The sequence below is a fragment of the Lygodium microphyllum genome, chromosome 4 (genome assembly GCF_053477565.2).
Source record: "Lygodium microphyllum isolate KBCC chromosome 4, Lygodium_microphyllum_v1.1.10, whole genome shotgun sequence".
NCBI classification, from domain to species: domain Eukaryota; kingdom Viridiplantae; phylum Streptophyta; class Polypodiopsida; order Schizaeales; family Lygodiaceae; genus Lygodium; species Lygodium microphyllum.
In genome coordinates, this window is record NC_141138.1 from 22,262,909 (window position 1) to 22,273,999 (window position 11,091).

The window sequence follows — 11,091 nt, forward strand, 5'->3', positions numbered from 1 at the left end:
CTTATAATGAATCTCACGGTCCTTGGGAAGCTCTGATAGAAGCCATCTGATCAATGGAGGTGGAAGAGAAGACATCTTGACTGGTTTTTCTCCATGGAATCTTGGCTGAAGCTTGAAAATGAAGAGAGAGAAGGCTCTTCCTGAAAAGTAACGAGAACTTTACTATCTTCTACTCCATTTACCACTGTCTTTTAGGGAAATACCTTCAAAATTGGCCAAAAATGACCAACGAGCTACCAAAGTCGATCTTCCTTCCTCCAAACTTGGTCCAAGCCGCCATTAATGCTCTTGCCTGCAGTCCTTGTGGTCCAGAAATCTTTGGGAACTCCCCTACTACTCCTTGTACCTGTGTACCTGTGACTCAAAATTCCATGTGACTAGAAAGTTGTAACTGGGTAAAATGAAGGACTAACTAGGACCAAGAACCTAAGCTCTGATACCAATTGTCAAGGAGAGGGACTGGGAGAGAGAAAGAAGAGAGAGAATATTGCAGAGAGGAAGAAGAAGAGTAGAAGAGAGAGAAAGATAGGTACGAGGAGAGAGAAAGACTAGAAATGGAGAGAGAAAGACATGAAGAGAGAGAGAGAAGACATGGAAGCTTGGAGAGCAAGGTGAAGGAGAAAGAAGACTTGTATTAATTATCTAATAAATGAAAAATCAAGTCCCTCACATCTTATATACCCAGCCAGTGTAGCTAGTATTTTCCCATTATTAAATCCCCCTCTCTTACACTGATTGCCTATTTCTTAATTTTGAAAAGTGGTGTAAGGGTTTGAAAAATAAAACAATTTTCTATAAATGATAAATCCAAACAGTCCTGTAAAACAATTCCTTTGCAGTTTATAGAGACCAAATAATTACTTGTTCATAGGATACCTTATCTAATTATTTCACATCATATCAATTTCAAACGCTTAGTAAGTGCTGGCAAGGCACTTAGGATAAATCTTTCCGAATGCTAGAAAGCATAAAAAAGATTCTATAACACTCTCCCATGAGTTGAGGGTTCTAAACCAAAAGAGGTTCTAGACCTGACTCGGTTCATTAACTAGTTGGAAAGTAGTGTTTTGTGATCTATAAACCAAGTTTGTGATCGGCATTAGTAGATTTGTGATCGTCATTAGTAGATTTGTGATCTATAAACCAGGTTTCATTTAGGACCTAGAGAAACATTGGAGATAATGGAAGGGAAGATGTTTATTTATATTAAATGATTTCTATTTATTTGAGTTTAATAAAGTCGTTCTTAGTGACTCGATGGTTATATTTGACATGTAGAATGGCTAAAAATAGTGAACTTTTGATTTTATATGATCTAAATGTAGTAGGATTAAAAAGACGTACGATAGGCAATGATTATGTACAGTTTGAGGAACACTATAGTAAATCATTATAGAATTTCCCAAGTGTTTAGCTAGGAAAATTAGGACTAGATGGCTACGACATGATCTAATTAATGATTTACTTTTGACTCTATATGTATGGGCACTTGATGTATACGAGGGTTCACCTAATTCAGTCACGACATTTTTTTCTATTATACCTAAAATATATATTCTTGCTAATATGTTACACATTTTTCTTTATAGTTTTTATGACCAAACGTGGTAATAACTCTTCTTTTTTTTTGCAGCATTGCTTTTATGATTTTAGGAAACATAGAAGGGATTTAATCATTATTGATCGCTATATTTATTTATGTATTAATGACTATAAATGCATTTTCTATGGTTTCAGCATTATGTTAAATTTATATAAAATATATAGTGGATTTAGGAACTTTAGCAAAGACTAATCCCATTTTGGCTGCTGCCTTGTCTATTACCATGTTTTTATATGCATGAATATTTCCATTAGTCAGTTTTGTAGCAAGTTTTATTTATTTATTGTTGCTCTAAGTTATGGGACTTACTTATTAGCCCTAATAGGAATTGGGACTAGTGCTATTAGTTGTTGAGCAGTCAAAATGGGTTGTTTGAAGGCAGTATAGAAGACCTCAACATGAGGTCATGCACCGGACACATAGCTTACTAACACGTTGCTAGACAGATGAGAAGAACACATCCATGAAAAGACAAGTAAGGGAAATCGTTAAGATCTCATGAACGTACCCAAGATCCTTATACAAGTCCACTGTGATCATTCTACGAGATGGACCCGAGTTGTTGTGAATTGAAGTATCCTTTGATGTAATAATACTTACAATTGCAATATGTGATTACCAAAGTACTCTTTTTCAACGGTCAAAATAATCCGAGTTGGACAAAGACAAATAGAGAAAATTACCCATATTATTGGGGACAAGAAACAAATCAACATCTTAAAGTGATCATATAGCCTATATGAAATAACGGTGAAGTCCATGTAAGGGGAGAAACCCGCAAAAAGAAGCACCAAGAAACTAACAAAGTACATAGAAGAGGCTTTGCATCTATAGGTCATTTTTGGTTTATGGATTAAGAAAATTCAAGTGAAAAGAAGCTAGAATCCAAGCGCACTCAATAGTGTTTCCTAACAGGTTCTAGGGATGTGCAAAAATCAAGAACCAAATCACAAGTAGATAAAACTATTTATTTATATCTAAGTTTACACATATAAAAATCTACATAATGATTAATTAATATCTATATCTTTTTTAAATGATTTAAACACAAATAAATATTCATATAAATATACATATATATATTTATCTATATGAATATCACCATATCTATGTCTATTTTGATTAACTTATTTATAGATCTATTTTCTTTTCCATCAATCGTATAGAAATCATTTTCCTTTGACTATTCATCATGCCTAGCACTTTGAAGGGCCCTACAACAGATGATAGAGGACCCATAGTACTTGCTTACTAGCCTTTTACATTGTTTTTGGTTTTTGAAAAGCAGCTTTGGAATCATGATTTAGTTGGCAGAAAGGGGCCTAAGTGGCCATAGGTTTAAATGGATTATACTTTATACATTCACTATGTTTAATTTTTTATTTATTGGAGATGCTTGACCAATAGGTTTCAGTAAAAAATGTAACTTTTATTAGGCTTCCGGACAAGACTACAATTGGGCCTTGTCAGTTTTGCTAGGTCATGGAGTGTACGAGGACCTAAGATACCCTAGCTTCTATAACATCGAACCTAGACACTTAAGTGTACATCATTGAAGCGATTGAAAAATTGTCAAGGGTGTCTTTTGGGGGAGCTTAGTGGGATAAAGTTTCGAGCAGTGAGGAAAGGGTTTAAAAAATAACTCAAAGAAAATTATTTCCCATACGAGCAAAGAAAAAGAAAAGGAACAGGTCAATGAATTCGATTGAAAAGGAATTGAATCCTTGCAAAGGCAAGCTCGTTTCTTTCCCTTCTTGCTCTCTCATCCATAAAGCTAACTAAGCAATTTAAACAAAAATGGTGCAAAACTAACATCTAAAGCAAGTAAAGTAGGAAAGCTGTATGATGGGGAATTTTCTTTTACGGTTCTAGGAGGTTTAAGTGCCCTGAAATATGCATGAGAGGTTACTCTATTTTGTTATATATGATTGGTGAAAATTACGTATTTTGATACACCTAGAAAATTGATTTTATATAGACTAATAGATTATGAGAAATCGTTGCTACTAGCTATTAGTTTCTTGTCGATCAGCTTTTTTTTTCTGTATCTTTCCCCGATCTTTCTAGTTACCCATGGAATGGCATATTGTTTATGCATTTAAGTGGAACAAGTGGAAAATCAATCTCGGCCTGGGCAATTCTAAAGAAGTGTGCTTTGGTCTAAATCCAAGCAACCTGGAGAGTGGTTGAGTGGTTAAAAGTGACAGACTACAAATCTATTGGAAACCCTTCTTCGCAGGTTTAAATCTCACCTCTCCTAATAAGTATTTGAACCTTTTCTTTATTCTTAAATAGATTTCTTGCATTTAATGGGTGTTGGGACAAACCCAAGCACTAGATAAGATTTGAATGCTTCAATAGCATTTTTGAAAGGAGTTTAAGCAAGTTCATTGCAAACCATTTATTCCCAATCAAGGGTGCCTTTCCTCCATTCGATGAGAAGACCAATAGTCAAAATCCAAACAAATAGCATCATAGACCAAAACCCATACTAACCTATATTTTCTAAAAAAAAAGCCCAATGAGATAAAAAAGTTTCTTCTAAATTGAAAATAATAAATAGAAAAAGGCCCAAATAAAATCATATATCAAATTGACTTCTAGCATCACTAAACTGATCAAACCCACACTCGTAAGCTGAAAATTTTTCTGGATTCGTTGTTTTTTTAACATGTAAATGTAAAAGAAACCATGATTAGGATAAAAGAAAGTAGTAAACTAAAGATAAAACAAATTGCAGTAGGTGCAAACTCATCCATCGTTAAATACTTAAATAGAAGAGGATAAAAATCCACCACAGACGGCTCTAACATACTACAAATGCTAGGCCATATATAGATTAGTTGTTGTATGCAAGCATCAAACATTTGTTGGGTATCTCTTAATAAAGGCAATAGTTGTTCAATTATCTACGGATAATAATTATCCCCCATTTCATGATATTTATGAATGCATAAATTGGCTTTCCTTACAAATTCAATAAAAGGTTCACCATAAGGGAAACCCTTGGATAAATAATCTCTTAGATTAGGTAATATTACCTTATGTAATTCATTTAAGGGTCTCACCAAAGCTTCCTTTCCCACGCTGTTATCGTTTTTAGTAAGGTATATAATATTATTAAGATGAGCGTCGAAAGAGTTCTTCAATCTCTAATATTCTCTCAAATTTCTAAGCAATGGATCCATATTTGAAAATTTTCTTTAAAATACAATGGTATAGAAAAGACTCACTTAAGCTCTATAGTCCGTTTCTAATGTTTATGGATATTCTTTGAATAATTTAAGAAATACAACAAATAATTTATATCAAATAGAAAAAAGAATTGATAAAAATTTATTAAGGATATCTGATTTGTATCAAGAGGTAAATCTCTTGAAAACATAGATGTTTCAAAAATGGTTAATAATGTAATCAAGAAATACCATTTTTATTTGAGTCTATAGAAAAAAATACAATATCTACTCAAATTGAAAATATTCAATTAGATAATATTAATTGAATATATCATTATTCAAATCCAGTTCTCATAACCTTTATTCAAAGCCAATTCTTGTATCCTTATTTAAAGCCAGTTCGTAACCTTCATTCAAAGCTAGTTTTGACCAAAATATTCACCTTATCTTACAAAATTGATGTCAAATGATATTTTTATTAAAAAAAAATATGGCCATTCTCAATGTAATTTTTAAGTTAGATCATGAATGCCATAAAGATATCCCCATTACAGTTATATTAGAAGCAAAATGTAGTAATAAACTTATTTTAAAAAATGCAATCCATCTATTAGCCAAAATTTTTAGGTCTATTTGTTGTGTAGCCACATCAATCCTAGCTATTCATTGTTTGGAATGATTGCAGCCACGTCATTCTAAACATTGTTTAGCTTTTGCTACCACATTACAGTTATATTAGAAGCAAAATGTAGTAATAAACTTATCATTCTAAACATTATCTAGCTTTTGTTGCTGCATGTATGAGAAGCAAAATATAATAGGTCAGTTAAGCAAGGCGAATCATCTTACATTTTGAATACTAAGTTAACCGATTAGAAGATAAGGGCCAGGACCCCGACCAAATACACTACTTTTCAAAAGACTTCTTATTGTAGTTATAGTCTTATCGTGATATGTTCTTTTTGGCAACACTTGAAGTGCTGACCCTAAATGGAGTTTTTCAGCTTAATGTGAAAATATTTTTTTCATTTTAATTGATGACTCCGCCTATCGATTGCATGAAATGCAAATTGAAAAATAGGGGATATCAAAATAAAAAACCTCATCATTTTCATTAAGAGAATTCAACCTCATAGCGGTGATTTACGGTCATCAATGTGATGTGATCACAATGTTATGCGAAAACAATCTGGACTGTCCAATCACGCCTCCTGGTAATTTCCAATACATATGGAAAAATAACTCACTTTTCACACATCGAGGTCAAAATGGCATCGGGTGTTTCACGTCTTATTAGAGTGCCGAAGATTTCTTAACTTACTTGAAAAACAAAAAAATGCAACTATACTAAAGCAATGAGGTACCAGGGCCATGGTGAGTTCAATTGATGGGTTTAGAGTTTTTTTTTTTACAACAAAGATTTCTATGGTGTAACCTGTTTGGATTGGCCAAAAGAATAGGTTCTTATTAATCAATTGTTATTATACAAGAATTCTTGTATCACTCAAGTAGATCCTTCATCTACTAGAAACCAAGGGATTCATTAATGCTTTTCCTTTTTTGTCGAACTTGTATAAACACAGCCCTATTTGCACTTATCAATTACAAACTTGCTATTGTTATGAAAGACAACCCCTAGTTTCAGTCATAGCAACAACGAGTACCGAACCGTCGTTCCCACGGCTACTATACCAGGAGTTGCTGCTGAGCCAGCCCGTTCAAAACAGTACTTCTGTCCTAGCAGAAACTATTATAGCGACATCCCAATGAATAGTATTCGTATTGTGAACCAATGGCCACTTTTTTGGTCGAAGGAAACGCCTAATAAATAGTCAAATATTGCACTCTTTAGCTACTGTACTCCAAAAACAAAGGGAAAGCCCTCAAAGTTAGGTTCAATCCATCTTTTAGCATTAAATTTGATCTCTCTGTTTGATTCTTGCCAAGGTTTAAAATAGACATTATTTCTATTATAACTAACATTTTTTTCTTATAGCGTTCCATTTTAAGGCATTATAGTTGGCCGGTATGGTAAATCGATCTGGTTTTTTCCAAGAGATCACCGCTTATAATCTATATTTTTACTATAATACAGGATTGATTTCTAAATGAAATAACTCCTTTAAACTATTAGGATGCTTAAAAGGTGGTTAAATTATTTTGTAAAGTTAAGAAAGATCCGTAACCATATTTCTTTTTCAATAATGAAAATGCAATAAAAAAAGTTGTCTTTTACCATAAGCTTTAACCAATTTTTAATGATGGGATATCTGTCGAGGATAGAAGTACATCAAAACCATACGAGACTTTGCAGTGAGCGGATTGTATCCATTGTGCGAAAATGGGCTCAATAAGAATATGTTTTTCTAGAGTTCCAAAGGCTAGCATGACATCGTTATGTATGTAAAGTCCCAGAGTGTGGAAACCTAGAAATAAGCTAGCTCAACTTAAATGGGATATTATTGCTTCTTTATGCTCCAACATTCTTGACAATACATTGTCATTGTTTTGTTTTGAATCATAATCCCTAATGAAGAATATGGCCCCTACCAAGATAAACCTAGCAATATATTGGTGATGTGTATAAAGTGGGTGGTAAAATTTTGTGCTATAAAAGCATAAGCAGGTAAGGCGAATCCAAACATGATTTGCGTTGAGTAGCAACCTGTAAGTTTTAACCAATTTTGTGTTTCGATGTAATTACCTGCGAAAAGTGCTATTTCTCATTTTCAATACTCAGCAACTTGATCAAACCAAGCCTTAGAAGCTTCTGCATATTTTTTTTGAATGGCATGTACTCCTTGATTGGGATGGATAACCTCCTAATGTGGGGGGCCCTCCCTAATGTTAGAATATCAAGCTCCCGTTACTCTTTAGTTAGTCTATCTTTATGTGTGTGACCGACATTAGCTGGATATAGCTGTACATGTGTGTGACATTCAATAAGTTGGTGTACTCAGTGACTTAACCACAGTTAGTCTTGGTTAGTCATACCTATGTGTGTAAGTCTCTTTCAGTTAGTATGATGGAAGAATAATGAAAGAAGAACAACAATGAGCTGAGGCTCATCTTCTGCTCCACTTTGTCTCTCTCCCTCTCTTCCAACATGGTATCAGAGCTTGAATGCCTGAAGCCTGAAGGCTTGACAGTGGCCATTTGACATCAAGACATTAGATCTGAAGAAAACATCATCAAAGGAGACTGTGCATGCAGCTCGTTTTTTTTGCAGAAGCTATATCTTGCTAAAAAAATGGTTTTTGGAGAAACGGCTTGTCATTCTTGGCCGTTTTGACATGGTCTACAACTTTGCAAAAGAAAGTTTTTTCAAATTCCTCACAGATTTTAAGATATTCAGCACAGACATGTGCAGAATGGTTGTTTACTACAGTAAATAGTAGGTGATTCCAGGGCACTGGTGCCTTTCATCCTAACAATGTATATACCCTTATCATCATGCATTTGAGCATGATATTGGAGTGTTAAATGCTCAGATTCGAAGCTTATTTGCAGGCTGGAAACAATGAACTAGTTGTTGTCCTAAATTTGGAAACAATATACCTATAGGGTTGAAGTATTTGTGATGCTTATTTGCTACTGACAAATGCTTGGATTATACCACTTGAGTGATGGATGTTTTTTGGGATATTGTGAGTGCTAAAAGTCCAAAGTTTGGACTGATTTGTTACTGGTTATACTAGAGTATTGGTTGGTTATTGTCTGGAGGAAGGATACCTATCATCTTCACTTGAAATACATGCAATATATTCTGATCGGTTGGACATATGTCAACTCTTGCATAGAGTGGAAAATGAATGAGATATTTTGGGGCTGTTTTGAGGTCTGAATACTCTTGTTTTAATATAGAAAATACTGTTGGTTATAGCAGTGGGCTAGTTGTATTTGGTACTGCTACTTGCATACAATACAAACATTGATACTTATATGGACATAGTTTGTTGCTGGAATATTTTTCCACTACCATAGAATGTTTTGAACTGATTTGAGCTTGGTTTATGCTCAGTTGACTGTGTTTTTTCATTGTTGGAATACAGTTTACAGCAAGTAGGTTGTCAAGAAAACTATCCTGAATAGCAGGAAACTCGTCTTGAACTACAGAAAAAGGAGTTAGATACTTACAGGTTGTATACATAATTGAATACCTAAGCTACAACTATGGAAAATGCTCAAGGCACTGACAATATCACTCAAATTGTGGGAGAAAAGCTAGACAACAAAAATTTTGCTTTATGGAAGTTCCGTATGAATCATTTTTTGGTTGGCAGTGGTTATTGGGACTTATGTACAAGTGATGAGACTGAACCTGAAATGCATGAAAAGAATCCGACAAATGATTAGAAAAGGGCTCATAAGCTATGGACTGAGAGAGCATGCAAGGTATTATATTGGTTTTCCTTATGTATATCAGATGCTATGGTTATACAGATTACTGGATGTAGTTCTCCAAAGGATGCATGGGACATACTCATGAAGAATTATGGAAATGTAACACATGCAAGAAAGATTCAGCTAAAGCAACAGTTCAATAACATGTCTAGGAGTGGCAGAAGCATTCAAGCCTACACTACAGAGATCAAGAACATAGCGGATCAGCTTTCCACCATTAGATCTTCAATGTCTAAGGATGATATGATTGCAGTGACATTGAATGGACTTGGAAAAGAGTATAAAGCATTTGATACGTCTATTTTTGTGAGATTTGAATCCCCTGATTGAGATGAGCTGATTGCTTTGCTACTACATGAGGAAGTTAAGCTTGGGCTGAATACATGTTCTAGTATGTCTCAAAGCAGAGACACTATTCTTTACTCTAGCCAATGTGGTAGAGGCGGCAGAGGCCGTGGCTCTTTTTGAGGTCAAGGAGACACTCGAAACACTTATGGATAGCATCAATAGAATGCTTGGCATGACACAAATATATAGGGCCAGCGTGGATCTGGGAGCTTTAGAGGCAGGGGAGATCACCCCATGGTAGAGGTGGTGGATCTGGTTCATGGCAGCCAAATGATCAGTCAAACAAAGATAAGGATAGTCATTACTGCGGTAGATATGGACACATTGCAAAGGATTATTACAAGAAGCAGGGAGATATGAAGGCAAAGGGCAAACAACATGGGCACTATGCATCTTCTAGCAGTGCTCATAATGAGTAGGTTGACAAATTGTTTGCCATGTAGCATGTGTCTAAGAATGCATCTAGGCAGAACAGAGATGAGAGATGGTACATTGATTTAGGGGCTTCAAATCATATGACACCCCATGAAGAATGGTTTGATAAGATGGTTGCAGGTTCACATGGTTATGTGTGTATTAGGGATGACACCCAACATGACATTCAACACACAGGAATTGTTCTATTGTTGATGCTTGATGGCAAGAAAAAGATCCTGCATGATGTACTACATGTACCTACAATAACCAAGAATATTTTGTTAGTTGGATAGATGGCAGAATAGAATATGAAGGTGAGATTTAATAGAGATGGATGCTTTGTTGAAGAATATGGTAATGGCTACAAATTGATTGCTAGAGGTCGAAGAGATGGCAGAATGTTTACTCTTGATGCATCAATTCGAGAATTGAAAGTAGCCATCTTTGCACATGATGATGGTGCTATCCAAGATGTTGAGATATAGCATAAGCGGATTGGCCATGTGAATGTACAAAAGCTAAAATCTATGCAGCAGAAGGAGATTGTGCTTGGACTGCCTAAGTTCAAGTATCATGACTTTGGACATGTATGTGATGCATGTCAGTTTAGAAAGCAGGCAAGGTTTCCATTTATGAGACATGTACGGAATAACTCATGACCCTTGTAGTTGGTAAATTCAGATGTATGGGGTTCATCTCATAATGCTTCATTTGGTGGTGCTCGTTACTATGTATCCTTCATTGATGATTTTAGCAGGTATACTTGGCTTTACATACTGAAACATAAGGATGATGTGTTTGATGCATTCAAGGACTTCAAGAAGCATGCTGAAAATGAGTTGAGGTGTAAAATTTCATGTCTTAGATCAGATGGAGGTGGAGAATATGTCTCTAATTACTTTGACAGCTACCTTGATAAACATGGGATTAGAAGACAGTTAACTTGCAACTATATACTACACCAAAATGGTGTAGCAGAAAGGAAAAATAGGGTACTGATGGAATTGGCAAGAGCTATGCTGAATGAGAAGAGTTTGCCAAATGGTTATTGGGGTGAAGTAGTAGTGATTGCTGTCTATGTAAGGAATAGAACCCCTATAGCAAGGATTCATGATGTAACTCCATATGAGAGGTTGTATGGTC